This window comes from Lissotriton vulgaris, chromosome 1_2, assembly GCF_964263255.1.
Source record: "Lissotriton vulgaris chromosome 1_2, aLisVul1.2, whole genome shotgun sequence".
NCBI classification, from domain to species: domain Eukaryota; kingdom Metazoa; phylum Chordata; class Amphibia; order Caudata; family Salamandridae; genus Lissotriton; species Lissotriton vulgaris.
The window spans coordinates 344,907,801-344,927,841 of NC_141686.1; the positions used below are offsets into that span (position 1 = coordinate 344,907,801).

Genomic DNA, 20,041 nt, shown 5'->3' on the forward strand with positions numbered 1-20,041 from the left:
GTAAGTATGTGTAGGAGAGTAGGGTCTGCAATCCTATGATCGCCCGGACTTTTTGCTTTTGTTTCACTGGTTTACGACTTTCTCGGGCTGCGGGCCTGCTAATCAGACCCACCGCCTAGCTGTTCTCTCTCTAAATTGATGCGTGTACCTTAGGTGCATTACCCAATTGGAACTGGGCCACCCTGTCAGACCCTGTAACTCAGGGCATCGGTGTACCCAGGGCCTACCAGGGGCTGAAGCATGTATTATGCCACCCCTGGATGGCCATCTAAATCTGACACAACTGGCTGCACAACAGCTGGGGCAACGCAGCGTACCCGCTCGTTGCTTTAGGTATAGTAGCCCTATATCTAACCACACAATGGACACCCGAGTTCCTATCAGACACTCCTATGGCAGGCCTTGACAATCCTGAAGGCAGAGTGCTTGGACTCGTGTGAATTGGGTTCTGGCCCGAGCCGAGCCCGGTTGCAGCTGGCGGAACCAAGACCCAATGGCTGTTCCATGATAACGCCTGCCATATCGGTAACTTCGGTATTGCGTTATCCAGACATGTCGAGTAAGGTGTCATACGAATCGGGATGCTACCCCCTCACCAATTCTGGCGACGAGGTTAGCATTCCGCCCTTCTAGAAGGACACGACATGTATGTAACTGTGAACCCCGGTTAAAGTTAACTAAAGCCTCAGCTCCACAAAATGGACGCTGCCACCACAGACACGAGTCTGACCTCCTGCTGCTGGGAGTCCTTCCAAGCGAGGAGAGCTTGGACAAAGGGTTTCCTGTCAAGGGCGGTGTTCGCACCGTCCCAGACAGGGTTTGTGTATTCTGGGTAGGTAGGGCTTTGCGAGAAGGTGACTGCGGAGTGGCACCCCGGTGCTCACTACGCATCTGCCGGTCAGAACCAGTTCCAGGGGTGCCAGCCCCTGACCTGGGGACAGTCCGGCAGGGGAGAGGGGTGTAACTACCCCCCTTCCTGGTCCCACCCTTAGGGCAGGACCTAGTCATGTACCCACCCCTTTCTTTAGGATAAAGGCCGGAGCGGGGACCCTTCCAAATTAGATCATCTTTGAATCAAGAATACTTTCTACGAAAGGACTTCGAGACTCTTCTCAAGATTTCTCCCTTGTGGCTAAGGAGTAGTCACCCTGCACCAGCGGGCACCATCTAAGAACTCTGCGGTTTGCTGCAAGTCCTTCCTCAAGGAATCCGACAGCCCAGCTCGACGAGAACCGGCTTCCCTGGCACCTCTGACCTCTACCCACGTCATCAGCTCAGCTGTGATCTGTGGGTGCGACGAGACCTCGAGGGACCGGCCATCATCAAAACCTGCACGCTTTCTTAATCAGCACGACCATCGAAGCAATTCTCTGGTGAGTGCTCTGGGGTCCGAGAAGCCCCGACCCTGAGCAGCTCCAGCACCGAAGTGCAGTCTCCCAGCATCTCCACGAACTGCGTGGGGCCCTTCTGCTCGCTGCTCAGCACGTTGTCTGGTCACTAGCCGCTGGCTTGTGCCCTTCTTTGACGACACCCGACAACCAACGCTGCTGGTCTGGTTGCTCCAGACTGGCCTTTGCTTCCATCTTTGAGAGAAGCACCCTTGACCCTCCTGGTCCACTCAAGACGCCATTTTAGGCCCACACCGTGGCCCTGAAATCTGCCAAGGCTTGTTGCCCCAATCCTGGGCCCAGCGACGCCGACAGCATCAACCTCCGTGGGACAGCTCGCACCTCCATCCTGGTCGCCGACAACGCCTCCTGGTCCGTGAGACTGCAGAGCCCAGCGTCGCCCACTCACCCAGTCGAGGTGACGGCCAACCGGTGCCTTCCTGGTACCCTCTGACTACTGGCTAGTAGTACGAACTTGGTCCCCTCTGCTTTCAGGTATCAACGATCTCTGATCCAGGCTTGGATCTCTACGAACTATTCAGCACTGGTCGCCGGCCAGCAACTCCTTTTCTTCCGGCTCCTGCCTCGTCAGCGAAGACCCCGACGCCTGTAAGGCTTGTGCAGCCGCAGCCCTCGTGGCTAGGTAACTTCGGCATTTCGGTGCCTGCATAGCCTCCTTACTCTAGGGTCCCGAGTCCCTCGCTTCCGACTTGCCTTATCGGGTCCGCCCGAGACCACTAAACTTCCCGTGTCCTCGGACACTTGTTTAAATTGTGCACTTGAAGTATTTTCCTAAGAGTTTTGGTTTGTGCTTAGTACCCTGTCCTCATAAAGAGTCCAGGGCTGTTGTGATTCTTAATAAATATTCTGTTTATTTTCATAACACTTGTGTGGTGTCCTTTCACTTGGGGTTCAAGGGGTATGTGATGGTATAACAGCTGGCTTAACACGCCCTCTAGAGTTTAGCCCGAAGACTGCTCGTATCCACGCTACTAGGATAGCTGGTCTAAGGTTGACTTACAACCAATCGCCATAAGGGTCGTTGGAACGATACATAGCGGTCGCTAGAATAGCGAACGCTGCATATCGGGCCAACTTCTCACATTGGTGAGCAGCGGTTGGGATTTGAGCTTGCTGTTGTTTTACCACGCGTATCCTGAGAACATCTTGTGAAAGATCGCATAAGTACTCCAAGTACATATAACTTAGCTTAGAATACTCTGAGTTCTACTGAACCAGCTGTTGTAGCTCTTCAAGGCTTAGCACACCTTGGCTACAACTCTTAGCAAGGGATCAGTAGGTAAACCCATAGTGTAGGTAGGTGCATCACTTACACCACACTAGAAACAGCATGTCGGACAAAGGCGGAAACTCTGAGTCTCCCCTCGTGTCAGTCGACCTTCCACAGGTCACCTCCAGATATGCTGCGCTTAGATTTCATGAGATGCAACAGATCTGTACGTCTCGAAAGATTAAGCAGGGTGCAAACCCTACCATTCCGTTTCTGATTGGTCTCTTGGAGACTTATGATGCCAAGAAGGCGGGTAACACCGACCCTTCTCATCCCGAAATGGAAATGCCTCCCCTCGAGGGAACCCGAGGTGACCCTGACCTTATCCATCTCTCTGCCGAGGGCGAAGAGGAGGACGAGGAACCAGAGACATCTGGGGACGAGGCAGACAAAGGTCCAGTCATAGTTAGTCAGCTAACTCAGGACAACTTAAGCCGGCACGAGTTTGGTACTAGGAGACCCCTGGGGCCTCTCTCGGGCCAGCTTAACATTGGGAACGGACGAGTTAGGTCTCTGTCGAGAGGCTCTAACAGATCCGCTCGAACCAATGGCTCTCGAGGTTCTGCTCGAAGAGGGATGACATCACCTCAGAGGAGAATGTACGAAGCAAAGGAGCGGGAAGTCAATCTGCGGATCGAAAGGGAAGAACTTGCCCTAGCCAAAGAGAGACTCGCCTTTGCTCGAGAGCAAGAGTTGAGTGGGACGATTCCCACTGGTGGCAGCATTCCCCCACGGGAACCCAGGAGTTTAGACACTAAGCACCTGAATAAGATAGTGCCCCCCTTTAAGCAAGGGGACGACATCCACAAGTGGATTACTGCTTTGGAGCGGGCCTGCACTGTACAGTGCGTCCCCCAGAGTCAGTGGGCAGCTATCTTGTGGCTCTCCTTTGAAGGTAAAGGTAGAGATAAGCTCCTCACCACAAGGGTCGAGGACGCTAACAATTACCAGATCCTGAAGAACACACTGATTGATGGGTTCGGCCTAACCACTGAGCAGTACAGGTTGCTGTTCAGGGATACCCAGAAAACTCAGTCTCAGGACTGGTCTGATTTCGTTGATTGTGCCACTAAGGCTTTTGAGGGCTGGTTGCTGGGCAGTAAGGTTACTGATTACCAAGGATTGTATAATTTGATCATGCGAGAACAGATTTTAAACAATTGTCAGAACCAGTTGTTGCATCAGCACCTTGTCGACTCGGATCTAACCTCTCCCCAAGAATTGGGAAAGAAGGCAGACAGATGGGTCAGAACAAGGGTTAAGCAAAACCAGGGCCAGAACCAGGGTGGTCAGAAGAAAGCAGACCAGAAGGGTAAAGATTCGAAAGGGGAACAAACTGACCAGAAGTCTTCGACAGGTCCCCAACAACCCAAAGAGGGGGGGGGTCAGGCTTCCCAGAAAAAGAAGAATCAAGAAGGTCAATCGAAAAGGTGGTGCCAATACTGTAAAAGTAAAACTCACTGGTTTAGTGAGTGCACCAAGAAAGGAGGGCAGACTCCTGCTACTGCAGCCCCTACGGCACCTGTGCCCCCTAGTACAGCCAGCAGTAGTAGTGCGCCTTCCAAGGGACTAGTTGGGTTAACCTTGGGTTCTGAGGGGTGTGATGGCTTAGCTGGTACACTCACTCAGGCTGTCCTTGTCTGTACAGGGGATGTGGATATATCCCCTGATATCAGTCCCAATACTTTGGGCAAATACCGACAGACGCCTTTAATAAATGGAAGAATGGCTCAGGCCTATAGGGACACTTGTGCCAGCGTCACCATGGTGACGCCTAACTTTGTGGACCCTGGACAGATCATGCCAGGTACAGAATTCCTGGTGACCAATGCCAGCAACGCCACTACCAGTCATAGTATGGCGATTGTTGCTTTCTCCTGGGGAGGGGTAAATGGCCAGAAAAAGGTTGTTGTTAGTTCAGACCTCCCAGTGGATTGTTTGTTGGGCAATGATTTGGAGTCATCACGATGGTCAGAAGTGGAGCAACGGACTCACATGGAGATGTTAGGCTTGCCAGCACACGTGTTTGCTGTGACCAGGTCACAGGTCAGACGATGCCCCACTGAGCAGGTGCTGGATCCTGGAACAACGGACCAGACACCTCCCAAGAAGAGGAGCAGTCGGGTTAAGGCTTCGCCTTCCCCCTTGCCCCAGGTCGAGGATCAGGACTCAGAGGAGGCTGACCTCCAAGAATTGCGGGAAACTGAACCTAAAGAACTCGAACTTGATCAAGTTGAGTTTCTGGGCTCAGGGGGACCCACACGAGAGGACCTGGGGAAGGACCAGTTAGGCTGCCCTTCTCTTGAACCCCTCAGACAGCAGGCTGCTGCTGAGGCTGCTGGGAACGCCACAGGTACCCACAAGGTATACTGGGAAGATGGACTCCTGTACACTGAGGCAAGAGACTCCAAGCCTGGCATGACCAGGAGGCTGGTCGTCCCCTTGTCTCAGCGTGGTTTCCTCCTTACCTTGGCCCACGAGATTCCCTTAGCAGGACACTTAGGCCAGACGAAGACGTGGGACAGGCTTGTCTCACACTTTCACTGGCCTCACATGAACGAAGATACCAAGGAGTTTTGCCGCTCCTGTGTCACTTGCCAAGCCAGTGGTAAGTCAGGTGGCACGACAAAGGCCCCCCTTATACCAATGCCTGTGGTGGGGGTGCCCTTTGAACGGGTGGGGATTGACATCGTCGGTCCCATGGAACCACCAACAGCATCAGGGCACAAGTTTATACTGGTGGTAGTGGACCATGCCAACAGGTATCCTGAAGCTATTCCCCTTAGGACCACTACAGCGCCTGTTGTGGCAAGAGCCCTAGTTGGAGTATTCTCCAGAGTGGGCTTCCCTAAGGAGGTCATCTCCGACAGGGGTGCAAACTTCATGTCGAGCTACTTAACTGCTATGTGGAAGGAATGTGGTGTCAACTACAAATTCACTACACCCTATAACCCACAATGCAATGGGCTTGTTGAGAGATTCAACAGGACCCTGAAAGGGATGATTCACGGACTACCTGAAAAGCTTCGGCGTAGATGGGACGTCCTGATCCCCTGCCTTTTATTCGCTTACAGAGAAGTCCCACAGAAGGGGGTTGGCTACAGCCCTTTTGAACTTTTGTACGGGCATCCTGTGAGAGGACCCCTGTGTTTGGTGAAGGAAGGATGGGAGAGACCTCTCAAAAAGCCTGCAACCAGCATAGTGGACTATGTGCTGGGCCTCCGCTCGCGGATGGCTGAGTACATGGAGAAGGCATCCGAAAACCTTAAGGCCAGCCAGGAACTCCAAAAAACTTGGCATGACCAAAAGGCTGTCTTGACTGTTTATCAGCCCGGACAGAAGGTGTGGGTGCTGGAGCCAGTGGCCCCGGCAGCACTCAAGGACAAATGGTCCGGGCCCTACACCATCCTGGAGAAAAAGGGAGAGGTCACCTACCTGGTAGACCTGGGAACTCCCCGGAGCCCCCACAGGGTGCTCCATGTCAACAGGCTCAAGGCATATGTCGACAGGAAGGACATGAGTTTGCTCATGGCCATGGATGAGGGACAGGAGGAGGAGAGTGACCCTCTCCCCGACCTGCTCACTCAGAATCCTGACGATGGATCGGTAGATGGTGTTGTCTTTTGTGGCAGCCTCTCCGAACATCAACAGGAGGATTGTAAACAGGTTCTTCAATCCTTCCGGCATATGTTCTCTCTAACACCCAGTCAGACCAATTGGTGCACCCATGAGGTCGACACTGGTGACAGCTTGCCCGTGAAGAGTAAAATCTACCGGCAGCCAGATCACGTTAGAGACTGCATCAAGAACGAAGTGCAGAAAATGTTGGAGCTGGGAGTCATTGAACCCTCGGACAGCCCCTGGGCTAGTCCCGTAGTTCTAGTGCCGAAACCTCACACCCCGGGCGGTAAGAAAGAGATGAGGTTCTGCGTAGACTACCGGGGTCTCAATGCAGTCACTAAGACTGATGCCCACCCAATACCAAGGGCAGACGAGCTTATTGATAGATTGGCTTCGGCCAACTACTTAAGTACGTTTGACCTGACAGCTGGGTATTGGCAAATCAGGTTAGCTGAGGACGCCAAGCCCAAGACCGCATTTTCTACCCCTGGTGGGCACTACCAGTTTGTGGTGATGCCCTTTGGTTTGAAAAATGCACCTGCCACCTTCCAACGGTTGGTGAATCACGTTCTCACTGGGCTGGACGACTTCTGTGTGGCGTATCTTGACGATATTGCTGTCTTTAGCTCCACCTGGGAGGATCACCTGGTCCACCTGCGGAAAGTGTTAGAGGCTCTGCAAGCGGCAGGTCTCACTATCAAGGCTACCAAGTGCCAGATAGGGCAGACACAGGTTGTATACTTGGGCCACCTCGTCGGGGGAGGTCAAGTTCAGCCACTGGAGAGCAAGATACAGTCAATCAGGGACTGGGCTCCTCCAACCACCCAGACTCAGGTTCGAGCTTTCTTGGGCCTGACTGGTTACTACCGGAAGTTCGTCAGAAATTACGGATCGATTGTGACTCCGCTCAATGAACTGACGAGTAAGAAAATGCCAAAAAAGGTTCAGTGGACAGCGAGCTGTCAAAAAGCATTCGATGACCTAAAACAGGCCATGTGCACGGCACCTATCCTCAAGAGTCCAGACTACTCCAAACCATTCATTGTCCAAACAGATGCTTCTGAGTTGGGTGTGGGAGCTGTTCTATCTCAACTGAATTTTGATGGTAATGACCAGCCCTTTGCTTTTATAAGCAGACGGCTGACCCCCAGAGAGAAAAATTGGTCAGCTATAGAGAGGGAGGCCTTCGCTGTGGTGTGGGCCCTGAAGAAACTGAGGCCATACTTGTTTGGCACTCATTTCAAAATTCAGACCGACCATAATTATTTATTATTATTATTTATTATTTAAAATATTTATAAAGCGCGACTGTCACCTGGCAGGTATCCTGGCGCTGATAGCTACTCTTGTGGTTTATTGACGGGGGTGAGCTGGAAAAGGCCGGTTTTTATAGGGACAGGGGAAAGAGCCAAGTTTTGATACGTTTCCTGAATGGGAGGAGATGAGGGATATGGCGAATTTCGGCAGGTAGACTGTTCCATAGCTTGGCTGCAGCTACTCTGAACGATCTTCCTCCCATCCTGGCCTTCTTACATCTGGGCACTCTCGCGAGGCAAGCAGTTATGGACCTAAGTGTTCTGGTGGGGGTATACCAGGAGAATAGACGTTGAAGAGGTCTGGGTCCTGTTCCATGCAGTGCCTTGAAGACCAGACAAAGGGCCTTGAAGGCAATGCGTTGCCTCAAAGGCAGCCAATGTAACTCGGCCAGTGCGGCAGTGGCCGAGGATCTCCTGGTCCATCCCAGAGCCAGTTTGGCTGCTGCTGACTGGACTCGTTGGAGTCTGTCCAGTAGTGCCGCCGGAGATTCAAGCAGCAGGGCGTTGCAGTAGTCAAGGCGACTAAGAATAGTACACCTGACTACTAGTGCTCTGGCGGAGGATGGAAGCAGAGGCAAGACTTTGCGCAGTGAGCGCATAAGGCCGGTGCAGGTTGCGACTGTTCTTGAGACCTGAGTCTCCATGCTCAATTGGTGGTTGAGCATGACGCCCAGGTTGCGGACGGTGGTAACTGGTGGGGGGTTGTTGAGATGGAGTCTTCGCCTTCCCACGAGAGAAGGAGCTGTGTGTCGTCCGCATAGTTTACTGTGGTCATGTTGTGTGACTTAATTAACGTGACCAGAGGTTTTAAGTAAACGTTAAAAAGAATCGGACTGATAGAGGAACCCTGGGGACACCGTGTGGGACCGGGGAGAAGACCGATTGGAAAGGGGGAAGGGAGACAGCTTGTTTTCTGTCGCTGAGGTGAGAGTGGAACCAGATAAGGGCCGTGCCGTCAATCCCTGCCGCTCTCAACCGCTGGAGCAGGACTCTGTGATTGACAGTATCGAATGCGGCAGACAAGTCAAGTAAAATGAGGGCCACAGCTTGGCCCCTGTCTGCGCGCATTCGGAGCTCCTCCATGGCCGTGAGCACCGCGGTTTCAGTGCCATGGGCTGGGCGAAACCCAAATTGGAATTCGTCCAAAAAATGGTGCTGCTCGAGGTGGGTTGAGAGGCATTTACTGACCCAGCGTTCGAGCACCTTCACTGGGAAGGGCAAGAGTGATATGGGACGGAAGTTGGACAGACAGTCTGGATTTAGCGTGGGTTTCTTTAGCAGCGGGGTAATAAGCGCTTGCTTCCAAGAGCGGGGAACGACGCCACAGCTCAGGGATTGATTGCAAATCAACCGAAGGGTGTGAAATAGTTGGTGCCCACAGGCTTTCCATATTTTCGGTGGCAGAGGGTCAAGGGGGGATCCGGAAGTGATGCCCTGTGCGACTATTTCAAATTCTGCTTGAGAAATAAGAGGGAGAGCCAGCAATTTATTCGTGGAAAAACAGGTTGGCCTCAGAGAATCAGGGTTGGTGGAGATGATTTCAGGGAGGGTGGAGAGAGTGGAAGGCGGGGGTGTTGCCAGGTTATTAATGATGGTCTCAATTTTATCAGTGAAAAACTGAGCAAGACTGTCACAAAGGGACTGAGAGGGGGGGATGGAGTTTTTGACGCAGTCGGGGTGTAAGATATTGTCCAAAATCTGGAATATGCTTTTTGGACTGTTGGCCGCATTGGTAATGGTGGAGCAGTAGTAGTTCGCTTTACTTTCTGCAATAGCGGACTTGTAGTCACGGAGTGCCTTCTTCCAGAGGATTTTGTTGTTGTTACAGTATCCGTGTCTCCACTTTCTCTCAGCTTGTTTGCAGGCTGATTTAAGGGTTTTCAAAGAATCGTTGTACCAGGGAGCCGGGGCTCTACCTTTCGGTTTACAGAGCTTAAGAGGGGCAGCAGAGTCCGCAAGAGAAGTGATTCTTGAGCTAAAGGACCTGTAGTTATCTTCCACTGAGTTGGTAATAGCGAAACTGTCTTCCACCTCGAAGGTTCCGGTGGAGGTACTGAGTTTTTCAAGCGCTTTCCAGTTTCGGTACGAGAATTGTGGGGGTGGGTGGGATTTGGTTTTGCTTGTTGTAGCATTCTTAATGTAGAGTTTGATGAGCGAGTGGTCTGTCCAACTCATAGGCAAGATGTCGCCTACTTGGGTTAGACCTGGGCTCGAGAAGATAAGATCGAGTCGGTTGCCTGCGGAGTGAGTAGGGTCCTTTATCAGTTGTTGGAGGCCTACATTATCACAGGACAGCCGAAGGTTGTCTAGTCCTGCGTCAAGACTGCCGTTTGGCCAAAGGTTAAAGTCTCCTAGAAGTATTAGATTACTGTGAGAGGTTGCCATGTTGGTGATAGTCGTGAGGAGGGCTTGCTGTTGCGGGATAGAAAAGGCCCCAGGTGGGCAGTAGCAGACGATTACCGTGAAGGTTTCGCCTTGATGGCAGTTTATAGACAGCCCAAAGAGCTCGGTTCCAGGAGTCGGGTCTATGTCTAGGATGTTCGTTTGCCACGAGGCTTTGAAGATGACACCAACTCCGCCACCGCGGCCTTTAGGTCTGGGAAGGTGGAGAATGTTAAAGTTTAGCGGACAAGCAGCTGCTAGGTCTGTCTCACAGTTTGCATGTGTCCAAGTCTCAGTTAGAAAGAGTACATCTAGATGGTGAGACTCGATAAGAAGATTAATTTCAGTGGCGTGTTTAGGTAAGGATCTTACGTTCAAGAGGCCTCCTACAATTAAGTTCTGTTGTATGAAGTCAGTTAGTGGGAAGGCCGATTCTTCGAAGGAGAGCTTACCTTCATGTGCATACCCTCGAAGGTCGAGCAAAGCATCCTGAGTGGAGCCAGGGGATGAAGGGCTGTGCCGGGCAGGGTTTGTGGCGCTAGGCGCATCCTCGTCGCGGACGAGCGCAGACGAGCTTGCCTTAAGCGCGCCTTCGGCGCGCAATCGGCGTGCCCGCTGCGCTCGTCCGCTGCGCTTCCGACAGTGACACATAGTTGTAGTAGTGACGGGTAGCGTAGGAGGGGGCGTGGCCAACAAGAAGTGGGCGTGGCTGTCGTCTCCCTTCGGCGTTCTATGGCGCCAAGAAACGAGTGGTTTCTGTGTCCCAGCAGCTAATGATCAGCTGTTATGGGATCAGGTGTATTTCAGATAGGCAAGTATTTTAAAAGCAAAACAATTCACCCCCTCTTATGGCTAAATCAGATGAAGGGTGAAAACCCCAAACTGCTTAGGTGGTCCACTTCCCTACAGGGGATGGACTTCACAGTGGAGCATAGACCTGGTACTGATCATGGCAATGCAGATGGGCTCTCCAGGTATTTCCACTTAGAACAAGAAGACTCACCTGGTCAAGGTTAGCTTATTGTCCCAACGTTTGGGGGGGGGGGGTCATGTAGGAGAGTAGGGTCTGCAATCCTATGATCGCTCGGACTTTTTGCTTTTGTTTCACTGGTTTACGACTTTCTCGGGCTGCGGGCCTGCTAATCAGACCCACAGCCTAGCTGTTCTCTCTCTAAATTGATGCGTGTACCTTAGGTGCATTACCCAATTGGAACTGGGCCACCCTGTCAGACCCTGTAACTCAGGGCATCGGTGTACCCAGGGCCTACCAGGGGCTGAAGCATGTATTATGCCACCCCTGGATGGCCATCTAAATCTGACACAACTGGCTGCACGACAGCTGGGGCAACGTAGCGTACCCGCTCGTTGCTTTAGGTATAGTAGCCCTATATCTAACCACACAATGGACACCCGAGTTCCTATCAGACACTCCTATGGCAGGCCTTGACAATCCTGAAGGCAGAGTGCTTGGACTCGTGTGAATTGGGTTCTGGCCCGAGCCGAGCCCGGTTGCAGCTGGCGGAACCAAGACCCAATGGCTGTTCCATGATAACGCGTGCCATATCGGTAACTTCGGTATTGCGTTATCCAGACATGTCGAGTAAGGTGTCATACGAATCGGGATGCTACCCCCTCACCAATTCTGGCGACGAGGTTAGCATTCCGCCCTTCTAGAAGGACACGACATGTATGTAACTGTGAACCCCAGTTAAAGTTAACTAAAGCCTCAGCTCCACAAAATGGACGCTGCCACCACAGACACGAGTCTGACCTCCTGCTGCTGGGAGTCCTTCCAAGCGAGGAGAGCTTGGACAAAGGGTTTCCTGTCAAGGGCGGTGTTCGCACTGTCCCAGACAGGATTTGTGTATTCTGGGTAGGTGTGGCTTTGCGAGAAGGTGACTGCGGAGTGGCACCCCGGTGCTCACTACGCATCTGCCGGTCAGAACCAGTTCCAGGGGCGCCAGCCCCTGACCTGGGGACAGTCCGGCAGGGGAGAGGGGTGTAACTACCCCCCTTCCTGGTCCCACCCTTAGGGCAGGACCTAGTCATGTACCCACCCCTTTCTTTAGGATAAAGGCCGGAGCGGGGACCCTTCCAAATTAGATCATCTTTGAATCAAGAATACTTTCTACGAAAGGACTTCGAGACTCTTCTCAAGATTTCTCCCTTGTGGCTAAGGAGTAGTCACCCTGCACCAGCGGGCACCATCTAAGAACTCTGCGGTTTGCTGCAAGTCCTTCCTCAAGGAATCCGACAGCCCAGCTCGACGAGAACCGGCTTCCCTGGCACCTCTGACCTCTACCCACGTCATCAGCTCAGCTGTGATCTGTGGGTGCGACGAGACCTCGAGGGACCGGCCATCATCAAAACCTGCACGCTTTCTTAATCAGCACGACCATCGAAGCAATTCTCTGGTGAGTGCTCTGGGGTCCGAGAAGCCCCGACCCTGAGCAGCTCCAGCACCGAAGTGCAGTCTCCCAGCATCTCCACGAACTGCGTGGGGCCCTTCTGCTCGCTGCTCAGCACGTTGTCTGGTCACTAGCCGCTGGCTTGTGCCCTTCTTTGACGACACCCGACAACCAACGCTGCTGGCCTGGTTTCTCCAGACTGGCCTTTGCTTCCATCTTTGAGAGAAGCACCCCGGACCCTCCTGGTCCACTCAAGACGCCATTTTAGGCCAACACCGTGGCCCTGAAATCTGCCAAGGCTTGTTGCCCCAATCCTGGGCCCAGCGACGCCGACAGCATCAACCTCCGTGGGACAGCTCGCACCTCCATCCTGGTCGCCGACAACGCCTCCTGGTCCGTGAGACTGCAGAGCCCAGCGTCGCCCACTCACCTAGTCGAGGTGACGGCCAACCGGTGCCTTCCTGGTACCCTCTGACTACTGGCTAGTAGTACGAACTTGGTCCCCTCTGCTTTCAGGTATCAACGATCTCTGATCCAGGCTTGGATCTCTACGAACTATTCAGCACTGGTCGCCGGCCAGCAACTCCTTTTCTTCCGGCTCCTGGCTCGTCAGCGAAGACCCCGACGCCTGATAGGCTTGTGCAGCCGCAGCCCCAGTGGCTAGGTAACTTCGGCATTTCGGTGCCTGCATAGCCTCCTTACTCTAGGGTCCTGAGTCCCTCGCGTCCGACTTGCCTTATCGGGTCCGCCCAAGACCACTAAACTTCCCGTGTCCTCGGACACTTGTTTAAATTGTGCACTTGAAGTATTTTCCTAAGAGTTTTGGTTTGTGCTTAGTACCCTGTCCTCATAAAGAGTCCAGGGCTGTTGTGATTCTTAATAAATATTATTTTTATTTTCATAACACTTGTGTGGTGTCCTTTCACTTGGGGTTCAAGGGGTATGTGATGGTATAACAGCTGGCTTAACACGCCCTCTAGAGTTTAGCCCGAAGACTGCTCGTATCCACGCTACTAGGATAGCTGGTCTAAGGTTGACTTACAACCAATCGCCATAAGGGTCGTTGGAACGATACATAGCGGTCGCTAGAATAGCGAACGCTGCATATCGGGCCAACTTCTCACAGTATGTATATGAGTATGTGTGTATGTATCTATTTATATGTTTATGCATATATGTATAAGTGTATGTGTAGGGAGCTGGTTCTTTATATGATAACCCCTAAGTGGTTCTATCGTGCACCGAGTCCAGAGATTCCCCCTGAAGTGCACCGGCCTCGATGCAGACCCAACGGGCTCTATTTGTGGTAGTGTGGGCAGGCAGCCTCAGGACCGACACGGAGGAGTGTAAGACATTTGATATACACACAATGACACATGACCCAAGAAGGAGATCCACGCCACTTTTAGAAAAAGAAGCTTCTTACAAGGTTTATTTTATGAACAAGGTCTACGTTCAAAGGAACGTACGTTTTTCATTAGAAATACTTTTCACTCTAAAAAGTGGACTCTAAGTGCTATTTTCAGTTGAGCAATGCTACCCTATGGGAGCAAAACAAAAATGCATTTTTGCAGGTAAGTACACAACTTACAAATCGAATCTTCACGGTTTCAGTTCAGGGCAGGGCAAGGTTCAAGTTAGCACCAAGGCTGCACCTCCAGCGGCACAAGGGCGGCCGGGGGCAAAGGTCAGATTCAGACTCGCACCCAATGGTCATCAATGGAGACTGGGAGTGATTGAAGATGCACTGTTTAGGGGTAATTAAAAGCGGTGCATCCTCAGCGACACTGGGGCGGCGGGTGCAGCGCACCAACACAGCTTTGGGCACCCATTACAAACCAACGGAGGAGATCAGTTTCAGAGAAAGGCTGCAGGCCCTGGCCAGGAGGCCAGATGAAGATAGCCAACACCTCACGCACTGCACCTACCTTTGGAGATGAGGTGTGACACCACCACCTAGGATGGGCTTTGTTTCTGGCATCAGAAAGCAAGGGAATTCACCCCATGGTTCTAGAAGGAAACTATCTATTACAGCGCAGTGATTGCATCCTAGCGCCTTTACAACACAGTTAGTACCACGACGGTGACATTACCATGAGTTCCATTACATGGTGAATTGATAAGTGCTTGGGTTTAGGCACAGTGATTGGATAACTCCACTGTGCTGACAGGGTGATTAGAAGAGTGCTCTCGGAGGGACAAGGGGGAGGCTGGAGTGCATAGGTTCTGCTCTGGGGATTGTAGCCGTGAATGTATTTTTTAATTTATATTTAGAGGGGGGCTGCATGACCCCTCCCTTTATTTACATAGCCCCGGGAGGTGTGATCCCCGGGGCTTGGGAGTCCGTAACGGACCCCCGCATTTACATTATTAGTGTCCCGGTGAGGTGGCGGTACCTGGGGCATGTGGGGGTGGCTTGAGCCCTCCCACACAGGTATAATTTGTTTTTAAAAGCCCCGGATGGTGGCGGTCCCAGGGGTAGCGGGGGTCGTGTGCCCCCATGAATATGTAAGAAAGGTCTTGGGGATGGTGGACACCTACAGGTTATTTAAAAAGAAGCCCGGAGAAGGTGGCGGTCCCCGGGGCTGCAGGGCCCCCGCAGGCCCCCGCAATTATAAATTATGAATTGGGCAATGACCCCGGGACCTGGCCCACTCGGGGCCTCATTTAAATGAAGCGCGGGAGCCCGCACTTCATTTTATTAAATAATTTCGTCAGGACTTGCAACCCCAATGCTTTAAAGATGTTTCTCTGTAAAAGATCGGAGTCTTCAATTAATGCTCCAATCTGCAGATAATGTTACGTGGGGGGTACGAGGGGACAGCCGTATAACACAAACGCGCTCCATAGCGTCAGTTTACCTTGGTTTAAGAAACGATGCGAACAGCCTTCCGTCTAGAAGTGGCTGGCTCCAACTCGCCTTGCTCTTTAGAGTTAGGCAGGGAGTGCTAGATGACCAATGAAAGGGTCGAAAATACATTCAAACAGCCGAATGGAAATGAGGGTCACGTGTGGCTTGGAAACGCGGCATCCGATCTAGATACTCCAGTCAGGTTTTCGTGCGAGGTAAGCTACTTGTAAAGGCACGTTTATTCTGCTCTTGTCAAGGGCGCCAATTGACTGAAGGATAACTTGACGTTGGAGGCTGGTTGCAACCGAGAACAAAATCTGTCAAACATGTTGAACTCAAATGTGCGTGCGTGCTTGAACTACTAGTAAAGTCGCGTGTAATGTGCTCACGGTAAATACGCCGGATTGACTGCAAGAACATTTAACGCTAGAGGCGAATTGCAGCCAATAACGAGACCTGCCGAAGATGTTGAAGTATTCAAGTCAAGTCAAGTCAAAACATTTATATAGCGCACTACATACCCAGAGGGTTTCAAGGCGCTTAGGAAGGGGGGGGTGGATTATTTGTCAAATATCCACGTTTTAAGCTGCTTTCTGAACGCTAGGTGATTCTGGGTGAGGCGAAGGTAAGCGGGGAGTGAGTTCCATGTTTTGGCAGCCAGGTATGAGAAGGATCTGCCTCCCATGGTGGTCTTGTTAATGCGAGGTACAGTGGCGAAGGCTTGGCTGGAAGAGCGGAGTTGGCGGGAGGGGGTGTAGAAGGACAGTCGAGAGTTGAGGCAATCTGGTCCGATGTCGTAGAGTGATTTGTGTGCATGGGTAAGCAGTCGGAACGTGATCCTCTTATTGACGGGAAGCCAGTGGAGGTCTTTAAGGTGACCGGAGATGTGTTCGTTGCGTGGGATGTCTAATATGAGCCTGGCTGAGGCGTTTTGGATTCGTTGTAGTTTCTTCTGGAGTTTAGCGGTGGTACCTGCGTAGAGGGTGTTTCCGTAGTCCATTCGGCTCGTGACAAGAGCGTGGGTGACTGTTTTCCTTGTTTCGGGGGGGATCCAGCGAAATGTTTTTCTGAGCATGCGAAGAATGTTAAAGCAGGAAGAGGATACGGCGCTGACTTGTCTGTTCATTGAGAGTGAAGAATCCAGGATGACGCCCAGGTTCCGTGCGTGGTCTGTCGGGATGGGTGCATTTCCGAGGGCTTCTGGCCACCAGGAGTCGTCCCATGCAGAGGGGGATTTACCTAAGATGAGGACTTCTGTTTTGTCTGAGTTCAGTTTCAGACGGCTGTGTTTCATCCATTCGGCAACTTCTTTCATTCCTTCGTGTAGGTTAGTTTTAGCGGTGCTGGGGTCCTTGGTGAGAGACAGGATCAGTTGAGTGTCATCCGCGTAAGAGATGATGTTGAGGTTGTGTTGGCGGGCGATGGCCGCGAGGGGGCTCATGTATACGTTGAAGAGGGTGGGACTGAGTGAGGATCCTTGTGGTACGCCGCAGATGATTTCGGAGGCCTCGGATTGTAGCCAATAATAGACCCCGTTTGCTGTATTGGAATATTAGCACGAGCCCACCCATGCTAATTAGACGCAGCAGGCAGCAGCTCTGGCTGCACGGCGGTTCTCTGAGTAATCTGCAGAGCAGTCTCTTCCTTGGTCATAGAGGCCTTGGAACTGGAACTGTAAGTGTCTCAGCAGCTCCCACGTGTACACACTCGAAGCAGAAGGGGATTAGTATTCTCCCTCTGCACTGTTTGAACCGTTTGGACAGCCGTTGTGTAATGTTATGTGTATGTGGTAAATGCCCATCACTTGTGAGAGTATCTTGGCACTGAGCAGGTGTGTGTGCCTATCCCCACCTAGGGCAGTTTTATTGATCACTGTGAGGATATCCTGGTGCTGAGTAGGTGTGTGTGACGAGCCCTGCCTAGGGTAGGTTGGTTAATCACCCGCAGGTGCGTGTACGTAGCACTGCCTGTAGTCGGTTGGTTAATCACCTGCGAGGGTATCCTGGCTGTGAGCAGGTGTGTGGGCCTGGCCCTGCCTAGGGTAGGTTGGTTAATCACCTGCGAGGGTATCCTGGCTGTGAGCAGGTGTGTGGGCCTGGCCCTGCCTAGGGTAGGTTGGTTAATCACCTGCGAGGGTATCCTGGCTGCGAGCAGGTGTGTGTGCCTGGCCCTGCCTGTGGCTGATGACGGCCCCACACCCTACAGCCTGAAACCCACAATTGGTAACCCCATCAAGAAAAGAGCAATTGGTGGGGCTTGTAAGTCGGTCTCTACTGCGAGTTTGGGTTGAGCCCTGGGTTGCAGAAGTGGCCCGACAAGGTCCGGGAGTTGCTTGCGATCAGGTGAGCCCCCGGCTCTACCCAGGCCGAAAACCAACCCAGGAACAGCTGTTTGCATGCGTATGCCAATATACGAGGATGGGAGTGGCACTTAGGGAGGGGGAGGTGGCCCTCTCAGCGTGCTCGTGCACCCCTCGCTTCTGCAACATTTAAGGAAAGCAGTGGCAGACGGGGTGAGGCGGCGCATTGATGCTCGCCCTGTGAAGACTATAGGCATATTCACACCGCACGCAGGAGCAGGACTCAGGTGCTGCAGTTCGATTTCACTCAAACCGTCTACAAGATAAGCCTGCAAGCCACTCCTACAATCAGCCCCTCTCTGCCGCCATGCTCATATTCCAAACGAGGTCCGGCAAGACAAGAGGTCAAGCAGTGGGCCCTAACAAGAGAAAGTGGGAGTCCCAGATGAGCGAGACAGCGTCAAAATGGAGAGCCAAGGGCGCAATAGCCAAGTATTCCCCACTGGATAATCACGCAAGTCTTGACCTGGTCACAGAGAGGGACGGGTCGAGGAATCACTGCAAGGTGGTCAAAAATCCAGATGTCTAAAGGGCTGACCGCACGCTTCAAGGCGACAAAAATATCAGACTTCTTCCAGTCTTTAACCACTGGCGAAAGAAGGGTCACAGTGGGCTCAAGCGATGACCATCCTATTGAGGTGGAGAGTAATTTTAGCATCAATTTCAGCTCTCAAAGTCATGAGGCACTCAGCATCACAAATAATGGTAACAAGGTGTCTGCACGGGAGGAGTCTTTTCAGATTTCCCTGTCTCCCAATCTAATGGTCCGAAAAAATGTATGCTACCCACAAAGGACCTCCTCAGAAGAGATGGTCTTGGAAGATATATGCAGTAACATCCCCAAGGGGTGGAGAGTGCGGCACACCAGCACTCCACCCAGATATCTCCTGCGCAAGGCCGCAATTTCAGGTTAGACAATCCAGAGTGCCCCAGTATACCTATGGCCCTTTTCCAGCGTTCAACGCTAGTGATGTTCTGGGACTGGTGTCGTCGGGCACCAGCAGCATTAGTAAAGCCTACACTATGCAGATATCGGAGGGTATCTGTAGAATCCCCCAGCATGGTACCCAAGCGGCGTGGCAGGGATAGAAGTGCACAATGGTGGTACCGAAAGCATGACTGGTACCAACAAGCTGTGGACAGCTATTCTGAGTTCCGTACAAGTGACAGTCATGGCCCTTAATCAGCATGCCAACAAAATGGACACCCAGGTGGGTTTACTCGCTACCATGGCAGTCTTTGTGTCAGGAATTGATGACAAACTTGAAAAGCTAAACGCCCTGATTAATCGGGTATAAGCAAATAAGGATTATCTCTTCACCATATGTTCTTGCAAGGAGGTGATTAATAAGTTGGTGCAACTTTCGGTGATCTTTGGAGAAATATTGGGAGAAGTAAAAGCTAACCTAGTGCCAAAGGGTGCATAGTCAAGCCTTTCCCCATTTGTTGCATTGAATGATTGCATCGCAACTAGGGCTATGGTGCAGCGGGATCCACCCGGTAAGGAGGAAAGATGAAGGAACCCAGTACACAAGAAGCTCTTGGATAATGGGGTACGCCAAATGCAAGCCCCTACTCCTGTTGCAGAGATTCTGAGGAGTCACTGAACTATACTTAGAATCATGGAACCTTAATAGCCAGGGACTGTGCCATCCTACCACCTGAGTACCCATGAGCCCGGGACCGACAAGATATAGTGTCTCACTTGCCCTCCTACTCACTCACAGATAAACAAAGGATTAGACACCTCAGAACACAACTCTCCCGACACTCTCAGGAATTGCAGTTGCAGGACTAAACCTTTTAGTCTCACCTCTTGTACCGGTACACAATAGGATCTTACAGAGACACGAGAAACGTTTAAAATGTATATTTTAACTATTGTTCTCTAGTATGCAGGATACGTGCTGCACGTAGAGAAATGACTTACACAAATACTATTAACATAGCAAGTATTTCGTAAATCATAAAAGGTGCTGTCAGTATATGCGGCAGTGTAGCCTAATCTCCCTCCTCTTCGACAGAAGCAAAATGATTATATATCAGAAGATCTCTCGATGTTTGCAGCAGACCCCGTACCTCAGTCTATAGATGGAAGATCTACATCACAGGTGCTGTCAGGCTCCCTTCTCTGTAAAGATTCCAGCTCCAAGTGTGAGCTACTAACCTGAGTATACTTATATGACCAAAGTACATGTTCCCAAACAATAGCTGTACCTGCGTTATTTTGTCTAGGTGCTAGGGCCTGAGCAGAACAGAATAACAAGGGACATTGTTGCTTGACCTTGTCTGCATTGTTCAGACTAGTCCCAGGCAAGAACAGAACGCAAAAACAACAGCAGGTTTCTGTGTGAAAGTTGCAGTGTGGTCCAAAGCACAATACATTTGTGTAGTAACGTTTGCAAAGGAGAGACAGTCTGCAACG

The 20,041-nt window shown here is 51.7% G+C and overlaps 1 protein-coding gene across 1 annotated transcript in view; it reads left to right on the forward strand.

The window, feature by feature from the left end:
* The window catches only part of LOC147736738 (alpha-tectorin-like), a 457,896-nt gene that overhangs the window by 55,257 nt on the left and 382,598 nt on the right, over positions 1-20,041 (forward strand). The gene's annotated exons all lie outside the window — the stretch shown is intronic.